We start from the raw sequence: 25,150 nt of genomic DNA, 5'->3' as shown, positions 1-25,150 counted from the left end.
TGTATATTGTACCAGGAACATCGTGACACTCTTCAGGGAACTGTTTCACGTTGTATCCTACTGTGAGTTATTCTCCCCTTTCCCTCTTTTCTCCACAAAAAGAAAAGCCAAAGCACCCCAAACCCCACTACACACTACCCCTAACCCAACGCCCCATTGAGGAAAAAAAAACAGTTACAATTCAGCTTAGATCCGATGCTTCTGTTTAGCTCAGCTCCAGCCGAGCAACTGAGCTCTAGCAACGGAGCATAGGGAGGTGGATTCTGATGCCAGTAGCACTTCCATCCACTTCACTTACACAAAAGCAGGCAGTGGAAAATCCAGGAGCCTTGAAGACAAGGGCTGGAACTGGCTTTTATGAATTGCTATTACTGCATGTGTCACCATCCATCTCCAATGACGGACACTTACAGGCTGAATTGGGAGTGGAGGGGGTGGGGAGGAGGAGGTTGGAGAGCAGGTGGAGAAGCAATTAGCAGTATGTTCATTGGAGAATTCGTTCGGGATTTCATACATCAGTGCCTAAAGAAACAGCATGCAGTTGACAAATCAGAACTTTACGATTTGCATGCCTTAGAAGAAATCTTAGCTCATAGCTCCAAACGAAATAATGTTTCCCCACTCTTATAGAGCATGAAAAGTCACCCCTCTGCTTTCTCTTTCCTCTAGCTACTCTTGTTCCTCAGAAATCAACATTCAAAATGAAGATTTGCTAATTTCCCCTAAAGAATTGTATTTAAATGGCTGGAAGCAAAGGAAGTATGAAGAAATTAAATTATATCGAACACGACATCTCTTAACAAAAAGGCAAGAGGCTAATTATTTTAAGCCAACTTTTCATCCCTAGTCCCATTCCCCAGGTGCAGCTTTCACACCTATAATCACTAGATCACACAACTTTTGTGCATATATTTAACACTGGAAAACAATCTATGTATACCTAAAAATATTTCAGTTAAAGTCAAGATGAAAAGCTAAGAGCTATATGCAAGCCTCTCTCCATAGATGACCTTAAGAAGGCACTTTGCCTGTAAGTGCTTCAGTTTTACTCATCTGCTAAACTGAAGCACATTTTTTAGACCAATTTGAAGATTAATCATGAGTAGGAACAAAAAGGAGATAGTCGCTTAGAAAGGAAACATGACACAACTGAAGGAATACTGGGCCTGGGTATCAGGAAACCTGGATTTAGGCTCCAGTTCTACAACTTTCTAGCTGTGTTACCTTGGACAAGTCATTTAACTTCTCTGAGCTTAAGTTCCCTTGTTTATAAATTTGACACAGTAGTACCTATCCTGACAGCTTCACAGGATTGCTATGAAGAGCTAATGAGATAATAGATATGAAAACCCTTTTGTAAATTGTAAAAGACTATAAAATTGTATGGAATTATTATTATTATACTCTGGAACAAATTCTGCCTAAATGGCTGAAGTCAGGCACCTCTATCACATAAGAAAAATAAAAAGAAAGAGCCAATATAATTTCATGAAAAGAATTCTCAATTCTTCCAATTTTAAAGTTGGAAGGAAGCACTGTTTGCTCTTAAAGTGCCACAGAGGGGAAACTGTTTTAAAGGAAAAATTTGAAATCTGATACATAATACATCAAAGTTTATTAAAGAAACTGAAGCCCTCTAATTCCTTCTTTCCTTTCTGGAAAGTCAGTTCATTTGTTTTCGTATGGTCTAATATTATGTCCCATCTAGAATGCAAGCTACAGGACAATGAGCATCACCTTCTGTTAAATCTTTCTATTAACCTGGTATATCCTCACTGCCCAGTGTGTGTGGAAGGGTTCAGGTTGATCAGCTAAGTCTAAATCCACAAGGTAAAAATCCAAAGTCATGTTTTATGAGGCTCCAGGCTGCCTTGATACTATATATACAGTGACCAGCTGGCTTAAGCTTGGACACAATTTTAGCACATGAAGTCCTGGGGTGGCCACACCTGGGGCACTAAATGATCCAGGCAACGTTTGGGGACCTATGGTTCAGCCAAATCCCATATGTCCTGATTTCCATCTGTATGTTGGTTACCCAAGTGTATGTCTGTCCACATGGGCCAAATCTGAAGCAGCCAAAAAAAAGTGGGAGCTATAGCAGAAATGTCAGATGTCAGCTCCCCTTGGCCCCCTCTAATGCCATCTGTGTCCTCAAATAAGTGCTGAGCCCACTTCCTGAGAGAAGAAAGAAAACTTTCTCTAATTGATCCCTTTGAATGCCATTGCCAATACTGTAAATGCCAGTAAAATATGTATGCAAAATCTATGTTAAGTCAATGGGGAAAATGGATAATATGAATCACAAAGAGTTGGGTGACTGGTAGCTAAGAGGGAGTGAACTATTAAAAGGGGGAAGGGGAGGACAGGGTTGGGAGGGGAGGAGAGAAGAAGGGGGGCAAGAGAGGAGGTAAGGAGAGCAAATGAATCTAAAGTGAGAGTTTTTTTTTTTTTTCCTAAGCAGAAACATACTAGCTGGAATCACACAAAACCTCACCTCCTAGAAAGTGCTTGCCTTTTGAGGTATTGGGAATAGCCTTTTTACCACCACAGCTGCTATCCTAGCCTTCCGAATGCTTAGGTAAACAGTCAACAGCTTGAAAAAGCACTGACAGCCCTAGCACCAGAACTCACTTTCACTTGGCATGTGGAAAGTCAGGTAGGTGGGATACAGTTCTCCAGAGGCCTCATCACTGCAACCCCCCACCCCCACCCCACCACAGCCTCACCTGTGGCATGGCTGGCCACCAACAAAAGTATCGGCCCAATTTCAGGTTTGGCAAAGGAGGCTTGCCTGAGATTTTTTAAACCACACTGGTAAGAAAGGAACAAAGGCTGTATTTCAGAATCAGGCTGTTCTGCCTTTGGGCATTGCAACTGAACTCTTCCACACATTTAAGCTTGAAATTCATACTCCCCAAGTTCCTCAGTAGGGCGATTCAAAGTAAGGGAAAAGTACAGGGAAGATAATTTTTTTGTTAGGTTCTTTCTCACAGTGAGAAGATGAGGATAATATCAAGAACATGACCGACAAAAGGCAATGAAGTAGGAGGCAGCAGTTTCAACCCAGATTAACAAGAATGGAAATGAAAGCATCAGAGCATCCTGATAAAAACAAACACACAAACATATACACCAAGAACCTTTGCAATGTTTCCATTATCTTGATTTGAAGCTCCAGAACATAAGCACTAATGGTTCCCTAATCCACCCAAGCTGCCTCTCAGCAGCCATCACTAAGTCTGACTGACCTTTTCAAATGAATTCCCACTGTTAACCACCTTAGATTCTGAATATTTTTGTAAAAACAAAAATCCCAGGGGAAGATTTCAAAGAACCAAGAACTTGAATCAAACCATGAGCCTAAAACAGGGAAAAACAACACTAATTTGCTAAACCCCAAACAAAATAGAAATGCTAACAGTTTGAAAGCAGCAACTAATAAGCTGACTTGAACCAGAAAAAAAAAAAAAATGCTTTCTGAATCAATCAAACTTGTAACAAACCCCAAGAGTCCAATCAGTTCACAAATTCCTGCAAAGAGCACACACATCAAGACTTGGTTTCACCTGCCTAAGAACCCACAGAGGAACCATAAAATTAACACTGGATAAGAAGTTGGGAGAACTGGGTTCTCCAGATTTTTCTACTGTTGACCTTGGTCAAATCACTTATACTCTTTCGGTCTCAGCTTGCTTGCTTTGGAATGGCTGGGGCTGTGGTTACCAATATCCCAGGTCGAATAGTCTATGCCAATTGTGAAATTTACTCTAGTGACAAAATAGAAAACAATTGTCACAGTTTGGCCCTAAATTTCCGGGAAGGAGGGAGGTGGACCACTCCAACTCTCCTCAGGTTTCTGTTTCTAGCTTATTTTGAAATATGCTGAGAGAAGAGTTAAGCAACTGTGCTTGCATGGCCTTGGGAATAGTCAGCCTAATATTCCTCTTCAGAATGTTTCTTTTCAAAAAATGTTCTAGGAGCAGTTTGTTTTCTTCAAATGAAAGCTACAGGTGAGTTGTCTGGCCCAAAACGGGAAAAAGGAAAGAAAGTAATCTAGAATACGCTGAGCACCTATTGAATGCCAGACAAGACATGAATACTTTACATGATTTTTTAAATTAGACCTCACAACACAGCTATATGCTAAACATTATTATCTTCATTTTATAGGTAAGGAAACTGAGGCTTACCGATGTTGTGACTTGCTTACACTCACTCAACTGGTAAGTGATAAAACTGGGATTTGAACTCAAGCAATTTGAATCCATTACTACACTAACATTGCAATGATTAAAGCCTGAATGACTAAATTCCTTCTGAATTTAGTGATTCATTTGGGCTTGCTTAGGGAATAAATCACATGCTGAGTCAATACAGTGAAAACAAACTTCCTTGCATGTGCACTGGGTTGACAATTGTTTAAAATTTCATCAGACAATGTGGTTAAGACCACTGGGCTCTGGAGTAAAACAAACTTCAGTTGCTTGAATTCTGGCTTATGGGCAAGGTACTTAACCATGCTGAGTCTCAAGTTTTCTCTTCTGACAAATGGGAAAAGAAGAAGTATCTACCTGATTGAGTTGTTGGGAAGCATTAATGATATGATAGCAGCTAGCACAGCGCTTGGCACAAAATTGTTCAATAAATGCATATCAGAGCTATCCTTGTACTCATAAGCAACAGAGCAAGAAAGGAAAGGTTATAAAGAAAAAGAAAACCAGGATTCATTGAACTCAAGTGCTCCTTGGCCTGTAGAACAGACTTAGCGTGAAAGAAGTTTTCAGTGGCCCACCCATACCCTCTAAAACTAAGCTGCATCTTGTAGATTAGCATATTCATGAGGCAACATGAATATACTAATTGGTGGTGCCTAAGTAGTAGCAAGAAGACTTGTCATGCGGTCTGCTGAGCAGCAATTGTCCCTCGTTTCCTGGAACCTATCCTTCTAAAGAGAGGGTTGGAAAGTAGCAGATAGAAGTATTGCTGGAAGTACCAGGTGGGCTAAGGCCCCTTTCTTCCCCCAATTCTTTAAGCCCTAGCTTCTCTCTTACCCATTCACTTGTGGCCCACTTCCCATATACTCCTCTCCTCCCACAGTTTATTCTAGTTTTATTGTGATTCTTTCCTTGGCTCTAGTTCTGTCTCTGTACATCAGCATCAAGTGGTATTTATGGAATGTGTGTCTGGCACTGCACTAGGTGAAGTGGAGGGACATCCAAAAGTTAACTGAAGAGACACGTGTTCCATGGCCAAATAGATCGAAGATATACAGGTAGACTGGAGTTTAGGCAATATAGTAAATGCAGATATAACAAGATGATCTGGTTGATTTCAGAGCACAGAGTAGTTTGTTCATCCAGTCAGTGATATACATACTGAAGAATTAAGAAAAAAATGTACAGTTGTCTGTAACTTAATTTGAAATGCATAAAAAGATGTATAAATGGATGGATAGGTGATAAAGCAAATAAAACAAAGTGTTAATTATAGAATCTAAGTGGTGGATATAGGGGTATTTACTATACAATTCTTTAACGGTCTCTATATATTAAATTTTTTCACCATAAGAGGTTGAGGATAAAGGAGAAGGATAAGGGGTATAGCTTTCTCAACTTCAAATGTTTCAGAACAAAATATCATATTTATATAAAGAAGCATAGGGGCGTCTGGGTGGCTCAGTCGGTTGAGGGACCAACTCTTGATCTCGGCTCAGGTCATGATCTCAGGGTCTTGGGATTGAGCTCAGCATTGGGCTCCGTGCTCAGCAGGAAGTCTACTTGAAATTTTCTCTCCCTCTCCCTCTGCCCCTCCCCCCTCTCAAAATAAATAAATAAATATTTTTTAAAAAGTTTTTAAAAAAAGCATAAATCAAAATAGGACAAAATGTTAAAAATTGGTGAATCTGAGTGAATGGCATGACAGTCCCATATGATTCGTGAAATTTTTATTTAAAATGATTTCAAAATAGAAAGTTAAAAGATAATTTGTTGAATGCTCACCCCTTTTACCTAATGTCTCAGTTGCCATTTTTAGTAGAGAGGATATTGGGTCAATAGTAGTAGAGAAATTGGAAAGGGGGGGGCAATAATCAACCCATAGATATACCTTGGGTGCCTACTATATGCAAGACACTATGCTAGGCACTGTAGAGGATTCAAAGACACAAAAAACACAGTCCCTGCCCTAAGAGGGCTCACAGTGCAGGTGAGGGCATACCAAAGCAGTGTCTGAAAGGGTAACTGGCTGGAGCAGAGAAATTCCATGAGAGAAGCATGAAGATTGGAAAGGTAGATTGGAGCCAGACTGCAGAAAGTACCAAAGGCCATGCTAAGGAGTTTGGACTTCATCCTATGGATAATGGGAAGCCATTTACAGTATCTGAGTTGGAGAAAGAACATGTTCTAAACCAATGGGCTAGACAGTATAATCTGTTGGAGCACAGGTACCTTCAACATGTATTTGTTTTGTATTCATATACTTCTGGCCCTTCTGTCTACTTCCCATATCTGGATGTGGCCTTTAAGGTTTCTCAACATTCTGGATGCTGCCCATTTTTAAAACAGCCACTTTATGTCATCTTTCCAGCCTCTGTCCCTTTCCCTCCCCCAGCCCCCAAGAGGAGCTGCCCAGCACTCAGCTCAGCCCTGCTGACTCAGTAAGCAATAAATAAGCCTCATGCAGTTTTTTAAACCAAGTTGCTAAGCTTTGAATCTCTGATTTCCTTCATGGTAATCAAGCCCCAATTACTACTGAGATCATTGATTTGAGTTGAAAAAATGAATATTCAGCTAAGCAACATGTGAAGGAGTTACAGGAAGGTATGTCCAATGTGTAGAAGGAAACAACTGTTCAAAGTGATTTTTGGATATTGAAGGAAAACCTAATGGAGATGACACTGCTGAATAGCAGCAAGTGATTAGGGTCAGACCTCTCAAAGACTGCCAAACTAAAAGGTGGACGTTTTCTGTCTCTAGTTTACCACCCCACCCCCAGCCCATCCTCCAATCCAGTCATGTCACTCCCACATTTAAAACCCTGTGCTGGCTCACCCCTGCCCAGCTCCTTAGCAAGCAGACTTCCTTCACCAACTGGCCACAAAAGATACCTTTCCAGATTCTTATCCTGTCCCCCACCCAACTCCCAGTGATTCACACACAATATCTTAACTTTTTCTAAACTATCCATTCTGACACATGTGACTGCTTTGCATGTGTTTGGTGGTCCCCCTGCCCACCTTGCCCACCACCTCTTTTTCTACCTGGATTCTAGGCAATGCCCACTTATCCTTTGTGATTCAGCATAGTTAGACTCTGGTCTGTGTTACCCACCTCTAGCAGTTATTCCCTCCATCATGTTTCCAGGGCACCTTATATATACCTCCTTCTCTGAAGTAATATATATTTCCCATTGTAACATAATTATTGGTTTGGGTGTCTATCCCCATCCCCCTCCTCCCACCCCCACTTAACTGTGAGCTCTTTAAGGGCAGGCAGGGACTACTTCTAATTCATCACTATTCCTAGTGCTTACCATAGGTTCTGGTCCTGTATACGTGCTCAAATGTCTATTGAATAAATGAGCTTGAATATCAAGTGATCCTTGAATTCAAACTCAGCATCTCTTGAAAGGTAAAAATTAGGATATTATGTGACCAAAGTAATCCTAGTGAAGTATGTTTGAGGACTTGACTGAAGGAGAAATGATGGGAGGACATATTATGGGGTCTTACTGTGGGACAGTTTCTACCCCAGGAAGCTCTTACTGGCAGTTGTTGCTGGCTAAAAAGAAGAGCAGCTGGAGCGGCCAACAAGGGCCCTTACTGGGGATTTCCCCATCGTTATCTTCCACAGTTCAGCACTGAATGAAGTAAAGTTGTTTACATAACATTCTCCACACAGTGTTTTGATTCTTCTGAATTACAGCCAAACTTTCATTTGTGCTCTGCCTACAGATACATTTGGACCAGACTTGTTAACGGGTAGTCACTGAAAGTTCTCCAGTTCACATTCTCACCTGCCATTATTACACTAAGGAACATTTTGTGGGGAAGGGACGACTGAAAATCTGAGAGCCAAAAAGGGGGATGGGGAGAGCTAATAAAAATGACCTTTTATTTTTCTCCTAGATTGCCAATATATTTCACAGCACCTCCCTCCTGCATTGGTTTATACCGTGTATCTGTAAAGGCAAAAAAAGAAAATGAAGACTTTAGCAAAACTTGACGCTTGTAGGCAAGGAAAAGAAGAAGCAACACTGAGGCCTGGAATATAAATCTTTAGACATATGATCTGTTGCCACTTCTGGAAAGTAAACATTTCAGCTATTTTAAACAAATAGCGAAAGCAATTAGCCCCTTCTGTAGACTAAACTGAGGTGTATGCTGAATTAAAAAAAAAAAAACTGAGTCTGTTTTGATCTTCAAAAATGTCAAACTGGTAAACATTTGCTTTTTTTGTACATATAAATCTATGAGCCAAGCCTAGCTTGAGGAAGATTTAAGAGACATAAAATTTGTCTGAGGTGTCTGCCAAATCTCTGCAGCAGAGAGAAACCCTGGAAAAGCTGACATAGTCATAACTCTCACATCACTAGCAGGCTTGTGCAGGGCTGGACGTACACAAAGTCACTGTTCCTTCTCTCAAACTGTTTGTAAACAGAGAAGTAGATCATTTGCTTAGCAGCTATCTGGTAGCTCATTTTTGCCTATATATCCCACAGAGGAAAGAGGAAAAAAAAAAAAGAGTAAGTCCCTACTGGCACATATCCCTATTTTCAGCTGGGTAGATTTTCATTTATAAGATGGGCCTGCTTGTTAAAATCTTCTCTGTCATTTGCTCTCGCACACTCATTCTTGTGTGTACACTATATCAATCTCTGTCTCTGCCTCTCTGGAAGGCATTAAAAGAGGGTATTTGTAAGTATCTAGTGCAGTGTCTAACAGAATGCTTTGCACATAATAAGCCCACAATAATTCATCAAATGAATTGAAACTCTATCTGTAATTTCTGTATTCAACTTATTTGATCATGGAACAAGAGAATTATAGATTCTTTCTCTTGGAGTATTTAAAAGCGACAATTCCTTACAAAGTAATATCATTTTATTCAGACAATTCATGCTTAGGACTTCTGTCCTTTAAAAGCATCCATTTTTGCACAATGGGTATTATTTGTAAGGCAAATGAAGGAAAGACCACGCTGCAGGATCCTGAATGACAATACGAACATGGATACATTTTGTAGAGAAAATCAGATATCCCATATTCACCTGATTGTATGTCGTTATGGTAATCCACTACATATGTCTAAGATCACTTAACAATGCAGGAATATAGTGCACGCATGGGCTGCATTCTGTAAATAGGATTAACAGTTGAATTCAACCAAGGTCTTCCCTGGGGAGAGATCGCTGGAAAATACATCTACATGACATTTAAAAAAATAAATTAACCAATGACATTGGCTCCCATGAGACACATTGTTTCTTGTACATTCAATTCTATCACAGTTTTCTGTAGCTCTCTGCTGACATCCCCATCCCAAAAGACATAGAATTTCAAAACAGGAAGAAAAACAGAGCAACTGGAGCTCTTCTGTCTCTCCTGCATGAAGTGTTATGTACACAAAGGAAAGATTTCTGTAAATTAGCACAATGTGAACTGTGACATGGTGAGATCATGTCAGTCTGTACTGTTCTTGTTATGCTGTGGTCACATATAACTTGCCCAAGGGAATGAACAAAGTCTGTGCGTATACTAAGATTGGCAAGGGCTGCAGGAAAATGAAGAGAGCTGTGTTATAGCAGGAGGTTTCGATTTTTTCCTTTAAAAAAATGTTCTTTATGATGATTTTTCTTCCCACTTTTATGTATTTAATTTTCCTCATCTGTAAAATAGGGGTAACTATTGCATGTATTTAATATTTTTACTGAGGATGAAATGAAATCCTGGCACACAACAGTTAACCCATATAGTCCACATCAACATTTGGCTAGCATTAACTAAATACCTATTATATGCCAGGCACTGGCCTTAGACACCAAGAAAAAGTAAATCATAGGAGGAAAAAGTGACACTGGGGAGAAAAGCAGGGAGCTGATTTTCAAAAGTTTTATAAGCCAATCTAAGAAATTTGGATTCTATCTTGAGGACAATGGGCAGCCTCTGAACTATTTTATATAGCGATGGATAGCATCAGATTTGCGATTTAGAAAAATCATTCTGTTAGCACTGGTGGAAAATGGATTGGAAGGTAAGCAGGTTGGAGACAGTAGTAATCCAGGCTAGAAGTTGTGTGTGTGTGTGTGTGTGTGTGTGTGTGTGTTGCAGGGTGTGTATGTGTGGGGGGGTGTGCCCCAAACTACGGCAATGATAATAGGGGTAGACATGGGAAAAACATTTTTAATAACTTTTAAAAAGTAACAAATATACTATTATAGATGATTAGAAAATAAAAAGATGCAAAACGTTAAAAAGAGAACTCACATTACCTTACCATTTACAGCAAACCATTATTGAATTTTTGTGTTTAACATTACAGGATAATGATAATTTCCAATGTATGCATGCATGGGGTGTCTGTGTGTGTGGCCACGTACATGTGTATGTGTGTGTGTTTAAACTGGAATTTGTCAGCTTCATAACCTGAATTTTCTCTTACTATATCACAAACAACTTTCAACATCATTAAATATTTTTTAGTAACATCAACTTAAATGGCTACTTAGTGAACTATTCTATAGATATACCATAATTGATTTAATCCAAATCTCTAGTATTGGGGACATTTAAAATGCTGTTTTTCTCTTTTTTTCCCCTGGGATAGACATCCTGAGAGCTAAAATTTTGGAAATACCACATCTACTTCCTCAGCATAGAGCCCCAGAAGTTGAAGTGGTAGACTGAAAGCTATGTCAATTTTAAGATTTTTGATATATACTGATAATTTCTCTCCAAATTACAGTCCCACTAGCAGCATTTATGAGTGAGAGACCCATTTGAGAGTGATTTCAAGGATGGAGTCAACTGGATTTGGTGGGTGGAGAGGAGGGATGGATCTTTGGCAGGGTATCGGGACAGGAACAATGTGAACTCTGTCAAGAGGAGCAAAGCAATGAGCAGGTCTAAGGAACAGGTGGCTGGGTGGATAATTGATGGGAATGAAAGAGGGAAGGGGACCACAGGAGAGTGGAGGAAAATGAAAAAAAAAAAAAAAGAAAGAAACCTCTAGTGAAGTTATGCATTCAGGTCACTTTAATTTACTGCTTTATTCAGCAAAAGCAGCTAATGTAGCAAAGAGCTAATCTTCTTGTAACATTTGGCACTATGGTACCAAAGTTCCGAGTTACATTCATATGAATATGTTTATCCATTGTTTTTCATCCAATAACCATTTATTAGGTATCTACCAAGTGCTAAGAGCTGCTCTAGATGCTCTGGGTATGGAGATAAATGAGACCTGGCCCCTGCCCTCAAGGAGCTCACAGTCTAGGGGAGAGCCAGACACATCCACAGACTGACACACTATAGTGTGGTGCAGCCCAGGACAGAGGTAAGTGTAGGGTTCCATGGAAGCCAGGAGCCTAACATTATTTCATGTATGCTTGCATGTGTTTGTGTGTGGTGGTGGGGGTGGGGAGAGTTGCAGGAAAGGCTTCAAAGAGATATTGATATTTGAACTGAGTCTTGAAGGAGGAGTCCCTCAGATGACTAAGGGTCACAGATCATACTCATATTCCTTACCAGTGCCTTGAATATTTGTGCCACTGCTGTCAAGGACACTCAGTAAGGCAGTGAAGATGCCTGTGTGTAATCCAAACCCATTCGTGAAAACAGCCTCCACTGATACCTTCATGTATATATGTCCATAGCCTGATTTGGGCAGTAATATGTGCATCTTAGAATATAAAGGATAACAGACAAGTGACATACAGACTTTTAAAAATAATTCTGATGGCATTGATAGAATAATAGTCACCTCTACCAAGTCCTACTAATTCTACCTCCTAAATGTTTCTTATATCTGTTCCCTCCTCTCATATGAAGCTCCTTTGGGTCCTCATTATCTCTAGCTTCCTAACTGGTCAGGCCCCACTCCAGTGCATCCTAAAGTAAAAACCTCATTATGGTGCTCCTCTTCTAAAATATTTTAATGTTTTTTATTGCCTACAACCACTATTTCCCAAATTTTATTTGAGTATTATCATATTCACATACCACATGTACTATTATTTACTTAATATTTGTCTTTAAATCAACATAAAACTTGTTCACTTTCTATTTTTACTAAGCCATTTCCTGCATAACTTTAGATTGATGACATAGTTCAGTTTTATCTTTTATGAGACACATCAGAATATATAATTACTAAAACTTAAAATGTTTGTGGGAATACAACATAACCACCACGGGCAGACACCCTACAGTGAAAAACAATGGCCTATGGGAGCACATCCAAATTTCTTTCTTTTTTAAAAAAATTATTATTATTATTATTATTATTATTATTATTATTATTATTATTAAGTAGGCTCCATGCCCAGCATAGAGCCCAAGGCAGGGCTTGAACTCACGACCCTGAGATCAAGACCTGAGCTGAGATCGGGACTCGGGACGCTTAACCAACTGAACCACCCAGGTGTCCTGAGCACATCCAAATTTCTTAGCACAGCATTCAAGGTACTTCACAAAAGAGCCCCAACCTATCTTTCCAGACTCTTCTACCATTACAAACCTTCCTTTCCCCAAACAATCTGTACCCTAGCCATGCTGAATTCCTAAATATTGAATGGACATGCTTTGCTCTTCTATAGCTACATGTCTTTCACAGACTGCTCTTTCTAATCTGGAATGCCTCCCCTCTACTGTTCTCTGCTTGGCAAACTCATTATCCTTCAAGACCTGTCAGGTTACCTCCTTACAGAAGCCTTCTCCCTGACTTTCCCTTACAGTTAGACACTCCTTCCTTTACCCTTCTAATAGCACTTTGTACCTGTCTCTGTTACACTACACTTTATCTCAGAATTATGGGCATACACCTCCCCAGCTAGACTTAGGGAGAGCTCACATCTCATACTCTGTTGCATTCTGAACACTCCATGTGAGCAAAGGTCACGGAGGAGACCTAGTGACCTAGGAAGTCACTTAAAACAAAAGCTACAATAAAACAAAACCTAAAGTACTGTCCAGGTCCAGGTAGCTTACATGTAAGACATGTTTTTTAAAGAGAATTTATCTGATTCAGAAATAGCCATACTGACTATAGTTTTGGCAGACACAATTAGCTACGGCTGCAATAGCAGTTAAGCTAATTTGGTTTTGGCAGTTACTTTACAGCATACACATACTGACATAGAAACTAAAAGTGAATCATTTGGGTTTCTGCCAGGATGATCAACTATACTTCACAATAATCTTTCCTTACCACAAATGGAAAGTCAAGAACAAAAGTGAACAGTGAGACTAGTAAACCATGGTGGAGAGAGCATGGCCTTTCAAGCCAGAGATCTATACATCCAAACCCCAACTCAACTCCTTACAATCCATGTGACTTTGGGTAAATTGTTTCACTTCTCTGCCTTTTAGTTTTCTCTTTTAGAAAACTGGGGAAAATATTACCTACTTCATAAGACTCTTAAGATACTGCAACAAAGTGCTTATGATAGTGCCTGGAACATTACATGGGCTCAATAAATAGTCATTATTGTTACCCAATGAAATGACTACAATTCAGATAATATGATGCATAAGGGCAGCAAATACATTTCTTAAGAAAATAAATTTACGGCACCAGGCTTTAAAATGACAACTATAGAGTGTAGCTAAGAATAGCCACTAACAAAACAGTCTATAAGACAAAGTTCTTTTTGGGTTTAAATTAAACTCACACCTGGAACATACCACCACACTTCTTTGTGTTCTCCAAGAAATGATCCCAAATCAGGTTCCCCTAGGATGAAAAAAAAAAAAAAACAAAAAATCACCCAATCTTAATTTTTTGTCTTTAGTTTTAGATATAGAATAATATCCAAACTATGTGGATGCTTTAAAGTATCTTGTTATTATGACCCCAAGCTTTCCAACACTATTTCTTTCCCAATCTCTCCTTGATGACACCTTTTATTCGAGTCAAGGCATACCCACCCTTCACAAAAGTGCTCCCTCTTCTATCTGCCCTTCTCAGATACCAATCCCGGTACCAGAAGGCATTTTCTCCCTCCTCTTTGCCCATTTCAAATCCTCTTTACTCCTCTGGAGCCGAAATTAAAATTCACCTCCTCCACAAAGCCTACCAGGATTAGTCTGGAAGACAGACAACAATGTCAAGCTACAGCACTTCCAGGGTTAGGCTTAACCTTCCATAGATCAACTCCCAACCACATCAGTATTACACACTTTTTGCATGCTTTTGTAATAATAAAATAATTGATACAGTCTGTTTCGCACAGTCTACTTTATTCCGCAGTCGGTGTGCCCCCTAAATCTTTGTATTAGTGCTGTTATCAGTCCGTGCTGGAAACCCCGAAAGCGCTCGGTTTTTAAAAGAGGTCGAACTTGCCTTTGACTCTCACCAGAACACTGCACTGAACCTTAACCACATATTTCTCAAAAGCGAAATTTCTTCTATCTACTGCTCCCCACGCCTTCTAGAAACTGAGGAGAAACCCTTTCCACTCCAAAGATCTGGTCAGGGAAGGGGCGGGTGGCTGGAAGGGCCAATAAAGAGTGGGCGGCGACCTTTATCCCACCAGCAAGGAAGCAAAAAGTGAAAATTTGGCAAAAAGTCACTCCCTGGGCGTGGCGGGGAATTCCCACTCCCCCAGAGGGAATTGGGGAGTGTGTGCATTGGGAGTGGTGTGTGTCCAAATCTGAAATGTAAATTGAGGGAAGAGAGGAAAGAGGTCACCCAACTCCTCCAAGTAGTAAAAAGGAGAGTCCAGACGCCGCCTAAGGAAGACCCCGGTCGAGAACCCTAACTTCAGATCCCTGAGGTGGCACCGGACGGGAGCGGGGAGAGACGATGGTGTTGTGAGGAGAAAAAGAGAGAGGGCGAGGCAGAAAAAGAAGAGAGGGCGCGCTCCCGAGGCTCGAAGCTCGAGGAAACTGGCGTGGAGAGCTCAAAAGCCCACCCCCGACTCCCAGGCCCGACACCCCCTCCCCGGCAGAGGCGGAGCTGGGCGGAGTTAGGCGCTGAAGACAGCGGCCCGGAAGCACCCTCCTCGCTAGGCCCCCTCGGTCCCACAGTCCCCAGCCATAGCCGCTCGGGCTTTCTGCCTCTCTGACCTCCAGCTCCCCGGCTACCGAAGGGCTACTCCTTATACAGCCGCGGAAAATCGGGCCGGCGTAACAGCTTCTGAGAGCACAGCGCACTCGCGGCGCCCCACGCCACGCAACTGTCTTCTCAACTCCCCGCCTTGCGCTAGCCGGCTTAGGCCCGGCACTTAGGCCCGGGGCTGCACTCTCACCCACATCGCGACTGCTTCAGCGTCTCCTATTGGTTACTGGTCACCAGGGAAGCCGGAGGCCCTATCCCTTGTCCTCATGGGAAATGTAGTTTTAGGCCGTTGGAGGCCGTTCTTCCTGGGGGGATCCAATATTGGCATTGGAGGAGAGACTCAAGTGAAGACAGAGGATTGTGGGAGATGAAGTCGAGGCACTTCTTTCTGTATACCCACAATTCCTACCTCCAGTCCGATCATCCCCCGAGTTCAGATGTGGGAGGGTATTGTGGGTGTTGTAGTTTGTAGTGTAGTGCCCTACAGAATCTCCCTTCTTGGGGTATGGGCTTGTGCTTGTGGGGGTAGATGAAGGTTCTAGATTTATTTTACTATTGGTTAAGCTATTAGCATTTTAGCGGAAGCACTTTATGTCGTGATTTAAAATTCTCATTGAGTTTTGATTGAAAAACTTAAAAAAATGTTATTTATGCTCTGATAAACTTAGAATAACTGGTCCTTTAAAACTGTCATAGTGTGTTCTGTGTGAACCATCTGCATTAGAATCACTTCAGAGGTTCTGGGGGAAATGTATACTTGCTCAGCAGGGAGCCTACTTCTCCCCTGCCTGCCGTTCCCCCTGCTTGTGTTTGCTCTCTGTCTCTCTTTGTCTCTCTCTCTCTCTCTGTGTCAAATAAATAAATAGAATCTTTTTTTTTTTTTAAGATTTCATTTATTTATCTGACAGAGAGAGACACAGCGAGAGAGGGCACACAAGCAGGGGGAGTTGGAGAGGGAGAAGCAGGCCTCCCACAGAGCGGGGAGCCCCTCGCGGGGCTCGATTCCAGGACCCCGGGATCATGACCTGAGCCGAAGGCAGACGCCCAATGACTGAGCCACCCAGGCGCCCCTAAATAAATAGAATCTTAAAAAAAAAAAAGAAACTACTGTTTTAGTAATAGATGTGTTAAAAGAGGTAGATAAAGAAATAGATGGCGACATCTAGCACTTTCAAACAATTTAAAGGTTGAGGAAAATGATGGTTTATTAACGTTGATTTCACTCCTAATGTTCGACTTTTTTTCTTTGTTAGAGATGAATCCTTACAGCTGAATGGATCATTACAGTTGGGTTACTACAATTTTACTGATCAGGACAACTTTTTGACTCACAAGTGGAATGAATGCAAAGAGGGATTGCATTTTGCTAAGGTAACTGCCTAAAATATTTAAAAGAGAAGTGAAAAAAGAGGACTTAATGGATTGAATAATTTACTCAGCAAACTGCTTTGTGCAAGGCTCTGGGCTAGGCACTATTGCTACAGAATTAGAAAACATCCCTTGCCCTCAAGTAGCTCACAATCTATGAGAAGAGACAGAGTATACAATGTAAAAAGTGCTCTAAAAAATGTCTACATAGGGTTCTACAGGACCAAAGAAGCGGAAGAACTCATTCTACTACTGAAAGAAGCCATGCTTGAATGGTAAGACTTGAAGAACTGGTAAGGTATTTAGGGGTAGGGAGGTCAACCATATTTCATACTGAGGAATAAGAATGTGAGAAAGCGGGATGCCTGGGTGGCTCAGTTAAGCGGCTGCCTTCTGCTCAGGTCATGATCTGAGGGTTCTGGAATCGAGTCCCACATCAGGCTCCTTGCTGTCAGGGAGCCTGCTTCTCCCTCTGCCTGCCACTCCCCCTGCTTGTGCTCTCTCTCTCTCTCTGACAAAGTCTTAAAAAAATAAAAATGTTTAAAAATAAAAAAAAAGAATGTGAGGAAGTGCAGAGAACACCTCCCCCCACCAAAACAAAAACAAAAACAAAAAAACAAAAAACAACTAGATCAGGCAGGAATAGAGGGCCATACCAATGAGTTCAAAATTTAACCTGAAATAGCAGAGAACTGTCAAAGGATCTTAAGCAAGGACATGGTATGATCAGATGGACTTGGTGATAATTTGGATATGGAAAGTGAGGGAAAAGAAGGAGTGTCTTGAGACTCTCAAGTTCTGATTTGGAAGATTGAGTATGTGGTTGTACCACTCATTTAGATAGGGAACCCAGAAAAAGTAACAAGTTTTGTGAGGGATAGGAGAAATTAAGTTTTGGACACTTAAAATTTGAGGAGTCTGTGGAACATTTGGGTGGAGATACCTGGTGGCTGCAAGGAAGTGTGGGTCTGAAGCACAGGAGAGAGGTCTGGGTTGGAACTAAACATTAGACTAAACTGATGTCTATATACTAGACATCAGTATATAGATGGTAATTAACTAAGCAAAGGTGGATTAAATTTCACTCAGAGTGTTTAGAATAGTAATTTTTAAAGGACAAAGATTGTATGTATGTATGTATGTAAGTATGGAATCCTAGAAAATAACTATATTCAAGGAGTAGGTAGAGGAAGTCAAGCTTCCTTGCCTTCAAAGGAAGCTGAGAAGAAATGGTCACATAGATGAACCAAGAGAAAATAAAGTATAATTACTAGAATATAACCTAGAGAGGTCAAATAAGAGGATAGAAGAGTAACAAGGAACTACTCATTCATCCATTCAACAAATATTTATTGAGTACCTACAGCTTTCCAGGCATAATTCAAGATGTTGGGAATAGAGAAGTGGGGGAAAAAACACAGATAACATCCCTTCCCTTTGGAGCTTATATTCTAATGGGGGGGAAATATCAATAAACAAGATTAATAATTAAAATACATAGCTGTGACAAGTAATATTTCTGCAAAGCTTATTAGATTGCATGTGTATATGTGTGTGTGTATTACACATACAAAGGTGAGACTCTTGATCTATTGTTGGTAGAAAGTATGCCTGAAAATATATCCAGGAAAAGAAATACTTGAATCTAAGAAGATGAATTTGTGGAATAACGGCCTGGGGTATGTTAGTCTGATGGGATTTATAGATCAATCAGTAGGCCATGGTTAAGGTTTTGTCAAGGGATAATGTAAAGTTCAAGTTATGGCCATGGTTCAGGTTTATAAGGTGGAATGTGTTTGGCTTCAGTCTTTCCTTAGGTTAAGGCTTAGTCAGTCTGTTGCTATCTTTACAAGTCAATGTGGATCCCTTGTTAGAGGACCATGTAACCAAATTTAGGGCTCAGCCTGATATCAACATTAGGCCCTGGACGTATAGCCATGGTTCAATCTGTGTCAAGGATCAGAGTCTGTTTCTGATTGGTATGAAAGCTTACTTGGAAGCTGTCATTATTCCAGTGTGGCCTGAATTATACCTCATTGGGAATTCAATATACAAGATTTGGGTTCAAATTTTGGCCAATATTAAGATTTAGTCTGTATGTAAGAAGAGGCCTCATTCTAAAATTAGTGTCAGAGCTGTCTGTGGGCCAGCCTTAGATGGACCGCAACCAGGGATAGGGCTCAGCTCAAGGTTTGACTTTAGTTTTTTGGTCAGTGTTGGAATCACTTGTATTTCTAGGCTTGGAAATCAACAAAGACCAGTTATGGCTCTGCCAGAGGCTGCTGTTCATGCTGATCTTGTTGCCTCGGAAAAGGCTAAATAAGAATTTGAATAGGACTTATGTTCAGTCTTTTATCGGGTAAAGTGACAATTAGTGTTCATGGCTAATGTTTATTCTTGGTCCAGCATTAGGCTCAGTCTGTGGTTAGTGTTAAGGCACAGACAGTGTGCCAATTTAATATTCAATCTTTTGTCATTTTAGGTCATTACCTGTGATGTGCCCTGGAGTTGTGTCTCAGATCAATGATAGCATTTCATCCATGGATAATATGAGTGTAGAGATTGTGGCCAGGATTTCAACTATGCATATGAACAGGATTTGGGTAAGCCCAAGGTATAATTTCTGGCTTTAGCCAGTGTCAGTGTTCTGTCTTCATTGATAGCCCCTCTCAGGAATGGTCTGTGGAGCTAACTCATGCAGTGGCCAATGTTGTACCTTATTCTGTGGCTAGAGCACAGCTCACTTAGTGACCTGTGTTAGCACTTCCACTTGGCCTATGTCAGAGTTGATTCTGCAGGTAGTGGTCCTGTTTTGACTCTGTGTAGAGTTTCTGTTCACTGAGTGCTGCTGTTAGTGCCATCTGATCAAGCTTTTGTTTGTCTATTAACATTCTGGTTGATGTAATTCCAGTATTATTTCATACACAATACACGTAGTTTTTGCTTATTTAGATACTTGAAGGAGGCTTATAATGATCAGTAGCTGGATTGAGTTTTGGGACGACTTACCAAATATTTTTAGATAGATTCTTTAATAATAGTATTAGTTTACTGTGGTAATACTGTTGATTGGTTAGCTCAATACCTTTAAAATATCCCCTTGCCTTATACTCCTCAAAATACAGACTCTAAAAGCTAACACTACTTTTTCTCAGGTGCTATTTTTTTATATCAATGAGGCACAAAAGGAAATGTGGTTTGATTTATGGAAAAATTTATTTTCCTGGTCAAAGGAACAAAAATCATGGGCAATGGCCCTTCCATTTTTTTAAAGCTTTATTGAGGTATAATTGATACACAAAAATTCTGCATATTTAATGTATACCTTTCAATGAGCTTGGACATATGTCTGTACCCATAATACCATCACCACAATCAAGGCCCTGACATATCCATCACCTTCAGAAATTTTCTTGTTTGTTTGTGTGTGTGTGTGTGTGTGTGTTTTGTGATAAGAACGTTTAACATGAGATCTATCCTCTTGACATATTTTAAAGTACACAATACTGTACTTTTAACTATAGGCACTATGCTGTGGAGCAGATATCTAGAACTTATTCATCTTACAAAATTGAAACATTATACTCACTCCCCCCAGCCCCTGGCAATCACCATTCCACTCTCTGCTTCTTTGAGTTTGACTATTTTAGAATCCTTATAAAAGTGGAACTATGCAATATTTGTCCTTCAGTGACTGGCTTTTTTACTTAGCATAGTGTCTTCTACATTCATCTGTGTTGTCACAAATGGTAGAATTTCCTTCTTTTTAAAAAGCTGAATGATATTCCATTGTATTTATAGACCACATTTTCTTTATCCATTCATCTGTTGATGGACATTTAGGTTGTTTCTATGTCTTAGCTATTGTGAATAATGCTTCAGTGAACATTGGCATGTTAATTTATTTTTGAGATACTGATTGCATTTCCTTTGGATATATACCCAGAAATGAGACTGCTGAATTATAGGGTAGTTCGATTTTTAATTTTTTGAGGGACCTCCATACTGCTTCCTATAGTGGCTGCACCATTTTGTATTCCAACCAACAGTGTACAAGAGTTCCAATTTCTCCATCCTTTTCAACACTTGTTATGTCTTGCCTTTGATAATACCATCCTACAGTTGTGAGGTGACATTTCATTGTGGTTTCAATATGCATTTCCCTGATGATTAGTGACATTGAGCATCTTTTCATTTTTTTCTTTTTTTAATTATGTTCAGTTAGCCACTGTATAGAACATCATTAGTTTTTGATGTAGTGTTCAGTGATTCATTAGTTGCCTATAATATACCTGTTGGCCATTTGTATAAGACCATTTGGAGAACTGTCTGTTCAGTTCCCTATGAATTTTATGATTGTTTTTAAAATTTCTGCTTAAAATGCCATTGGGATTTTGATAGGGATTGCATTGGATCTGTAGATCACTTTGGGTAATATGGACATTTTGACAATATTAATTCTTCAATCCATGAGCCAGAGATGTTTCCCTATTTATTTGATATGCTTTAATTTCTTTCATCAGTGTTTTTATAGTTTTCAGTGTATAAGTCTTTCACCTCTTGGATTAAGTTTATTTGTATGGATTTTATTATTTTGATGCTTTTACAAATGGGATGTTTCCTAAATTTTATTTCCAGATATTTCATTGTTAATAGAGAGAGATGCAACTGATTTTTGTATCGGATTAAGCTTTTACCAGAGTTTAGGGGTTACCCATGGCCAGATTAAGGCTTACTATGAAGAAGGTTTTAGGGCTGAGTGTAAACACGTTTCTCATATAGGTTGTTGATGTTACATGTCAGTCTACAAATAAGGTTAGTGTGAGAATAGGCAATACATAGGATCCAGCTTGTGTTCAAGTTTAGAGGCTCAGGCTGTTGCCAGGGTTTGAGTTCAGAGTGTTCATGTCCTGTTGTCAGTTTGGGATTTAGACTCTGGCTAGAGTAGCAGGCATCCTGGTATCAGTCTGTGCTAATTTTTAGTGCCTCTACTGTGCCCAGTGTCATGGGTGTATCTCTCCCAATTTAGGATTAGGTTTGTGGCCAGGCTGGTTGCTCAACCTCAAGCTAGTGCTAGGACACATTCTGTGGCCACTAATATAGTGAACTTTGTTTATGGGTTTAAGGCTCAGTCTGTGACAAAGGTTAGTGCTCAGTCTCAGCCTGTTATTAGGCCTAATAATACAAGGAGGGTTTTGAATCAACCTTGCAGTGTGAGGAATTGTTCTTTAGCCAGGCATAGGGTTCAGATTTTGGGTCTCAGATTGTGGACAAGACTTACATTCTTCATCCCAGAGTGGTGCTCAGTATGTGGCCAGGAATAGGGCTCAGATCTTGGCCTTGGTGAGTTGCATCTGTGCTCTGTGCTCAGGGTTAAGGTTAAATCTCTTGCTAGGTTTCACACAAAGAATATGAAAAGTATTTGTTTCATTTTGTCCTTAATTCACGTTCAAGACTTGGGTTCAGTCCTAGCCCAGGGTTAGCATGCAGTTCAGTCCCTCCTATTGGGAATCTGTCTGTGGCTAGAGTTAAGGTTAAAGCTGCGCTTGGATTCAGTCTGGGGCTAGCATTTAGCCAGAGATAGGGTTTAGTCCATGTCAAAGATTCAGGCTCAGTCATTAACCATTTGGGGAGGATCAGTTCTATTTTCAGGGTGAAAACTCAGGTTGGAGGTTAGGCTTATGGGCTCAGTCTGTGATGAGAGTTAAGAATTCAGTCTGTGACCAGAGACTCAGTTTAAGAAGATAGAAGGTATAAGATTTAGGGGCCAAATTTGTGGCCAGGGATGAGACTCAGTCTGTCTCAGGTTCAGTGGATTATTCTGTGGTCAGATTTATGAACCCAGTTTCTGGCCAGGTTCATAATTTGGGCTTTGAACAGAGTTAAGTCTCAGGCTGTGGCTATGTTCAGGGTTCTGTGGGTAGGATTAAGGCATATGATGTGGTCAGAATATATCCTCAAGTTTTGTGGTCGATTTGGTTTCACTTCTTGGCCAGGATTAAGGCACAGTCTTTGGCCAAGTTTAAAGTTCAGTCTCTGTACATGTTTTTGTCTCTGTATGAAGCCAAGTTTAGTAGTCATTCTCTTGCCAGTGTTGGGGTCATTTTCTGATTAGTGCTAAATCTGTGGAAATTGTAGCTGGGTTGGTTTCCAAGATCAAATCTCAGGCTGTGACCGAGTTAGAGCCTCAGTCTGTGGTCAGGGTTAAAGCTCTGTCAGTATCTATGCTGAGCACTCATTTTGTGGCCAGTGTAGGATATTAAGTATATCCCAGAGTTAGGTCACAGTCTGTAGATCAGGCTTGAGACTCAGCGTGTGACAGCCCCTGTCTGATGATAGGTTGGATCTCTGTATCATGAGAGGGCTTATCAGTTTCCATAGTTATGGTTCAATAGGAGATCAAAGCTAGAGACTCAGTCAGATACCAGTCATAGGTACTTACTCTTGGATCAGGCATAGACAATGAGTATGTGACTAGACCCAAGGACTCCATTGAATCAGGGTTAAGGCCTCAAGTGTTAAGTCCAGAAAGGGGATCAGTTTATGGATAGAATTAAGGTCTCCCTGTGGGGCTAGGGCTAAAGGCTTGGTGTGAAATTAGGGTTAAGACTCCAAGTCCAAAGTGAGGCACTCAGGGTATGTCTTGGGTTAGGTGTTTCATTGGTGCCCAAGGTTAAGCAAAGGAACTGCATTCAGGGTTTGCAGCTTGGTCTATGAGCAGACTTAAGAGACCAGCTGCTTAAGATGTGGAGTGATAGCAGTTTGTTAATTATATGTGAATAAAGTTGTCATAAAAAAGGTTAAAAGAAAGGAAGATTCCTACAGACAAAATACGCATGATACAGGGAAGGAATCAGGGCAAGAGGCTGACTGCTGAATCAAGACCAGCGATTTCCTTGATATCTCAGAATTTTAGGTGAGGACGGGCAGGGCAAACACAGGAGACTGAGGGGAAAGGAAAGAACTGGCAAATAGGGAGCCGGTACCCCCAAGAAAGTGAATACACGCTTCTTAAAGAAGAGAAACTTTTATAAGTTGTCTGGGTCGAAGTTGGAAAACTTCGAAGTTTGTAAAACTTCACAAAGGATGGGAACTCCCATTTGCTGAGCTCTTCTGTCACATTCTTTGTGCCAGCAATGGGCTTTCCCGAGCACCCTTTCTCAAGTACTCCCCGCCCTTTCCCCATGCTATACTGATCTCCATTGTGTCATACTCCCTGTATGTTCAATAAATATTTGTGGAATGTATGTACATAGGTTTGATTTTACTTGTATTCTCCCACTGGGCCTTCACAACAGTCCTTTATGATAAGTCTTCTTATCCCCATTACACAGACAAGGAAGACAAGTTACGCTAATTTAAAAACCTCAAAAGGGTCACACGGCTAGTAAAAGCAGAGCCACATTTTGAATCCAGTTTTATCTTATTTCAATCTCCTATTCTGTTTGCATGCCACCACTTTGCCTGTAGTAAGCTTGTAAGATTTACATCTCACCTTTGCCCCTTGACTTTATAAACTTTGTCCCATTTAATTCTCATAACTCTGTAAAGTGGTTCTTCTTCTTATCCCCTTTTTACAGTTGAGGAAACATGTTCAGAAAGGTTAGGTGATTTTCTTAAAGTCACACAGCTAATAAGGGGCAGAGCTGAGATTAGAACCCAAATATGTCTGACCCTCGGTGGAAGTTTTTTTCCCTGGTTTATCTTGCTGCCTCAAAATACCTTAGCCTCCAGGAATGACTTTTGATGGACATTTTGGACTTTGGTGCAGGCTGATGTAGGGAAGGATTTAGTGGTGGGAACATGTTTGGCTTCCACTATGTCATTTACAACAGTGACTTGAACCTGTGAGGGATTGAGAGTACCCACAAGGGGGTATACAACAAGCTCCATGGGGGTACATGTTGCTATAGGGCACCCCCTCCATGAGAATCCCTCCCTGAGTGCAAAATGAAAATTACTGATGGTGTGTTGTATGTATGAATTGTAAGGGGATAGAAAAAAGGTAGATGATCACTGACATAGGCCTCCATATTTTTTTCTCTGCCCAAGGACCAGCCTTGCAAACAGTATTTCTAAGGGAACTTGAAGCCAACTTTCCATAATTTCCACAGCCTGTTCTTGACTTGGTTTATCTGCATTGTATCAGGCATCCACATCTTCTCCTAGGAAGTTTGTATGCTGAGGTCAAGAGGGATTGGTTATCTTTCTGCCTTTCATATGGCAGGGTAAACTCCTACTGGACCTTGGAACACTGTCAAGTAGGCCAACATAATTATAATGGGAGTCCTAGAAGGAGAAAAAAGAGAAAAGGGGGCAGAAAGAATATTTGAGGAAATAATGGCCAAAATCGTCCCTCATTTGATGAAATACACAAATCCATGCATCCAAGAACTCAACAAACTCAAAACAGAATAAAATCAGAGGCCCACTTTTTTCAGCTTTATTGAGGTATACTTGATAAATAAAATTATAAGATATTTAAAGTGTATGATGTGATAGCTTGA

General features: G+C 40.5%; 1 protein-coding gene across 9 annotated transcripts in view; it reads right to left on the bottom strand.

The window, feature by feature from the left end:
• The window catches only part of ENOX2 (ecto-NOX disulfide-thiol exchanger 2), a 286,156-nt gene extending 270,659 nt beyond the window's left edge, over positions 1–15,497 (bottom strand). For 2 of the 9 annotated variants that reach the window (XM_078065146.1, XM_078065148.1), the window contains exons 1-2: positions 15,284–15,495; positions 13,890–13,949 (exon numbers count right to left, since the gene is read on the bottom strand). The gene's annotated coding sequence lies outside the window, so the exon portion shown is untranslated. Of the gene's footprint in view, positions 1–13,889; positions 13,950–15,283 lie in introns of those variants that run through there. The other 7 variants (XM_078065150.1, XM_078065151.1, XM_078065152.1 and 4 more) reach the window with 6 other exon arrangements.
• Between the last annotated feature and the right edge of the window lie 9,653 nt (positions 15,498–25,150).

Source organism: Halichoerus grypus, chromosome X, assembly GCF_964656455.1.
Source record: "Halichoerus grypus chromosome X, mHalGry1.hap1.1, whole genome shotgun sequence".
NCBI classification, from domain to species: Eukaryota; Metazoa; Chordata; class Mammalia; order Carnivora; family Phocidae; genus Halichoerus; species Halichoerus grypus.
Note: the sequence above shows the minus strand (reverse complement) of the source record. Positions and strands in the feature narration are given on the sequence as shown.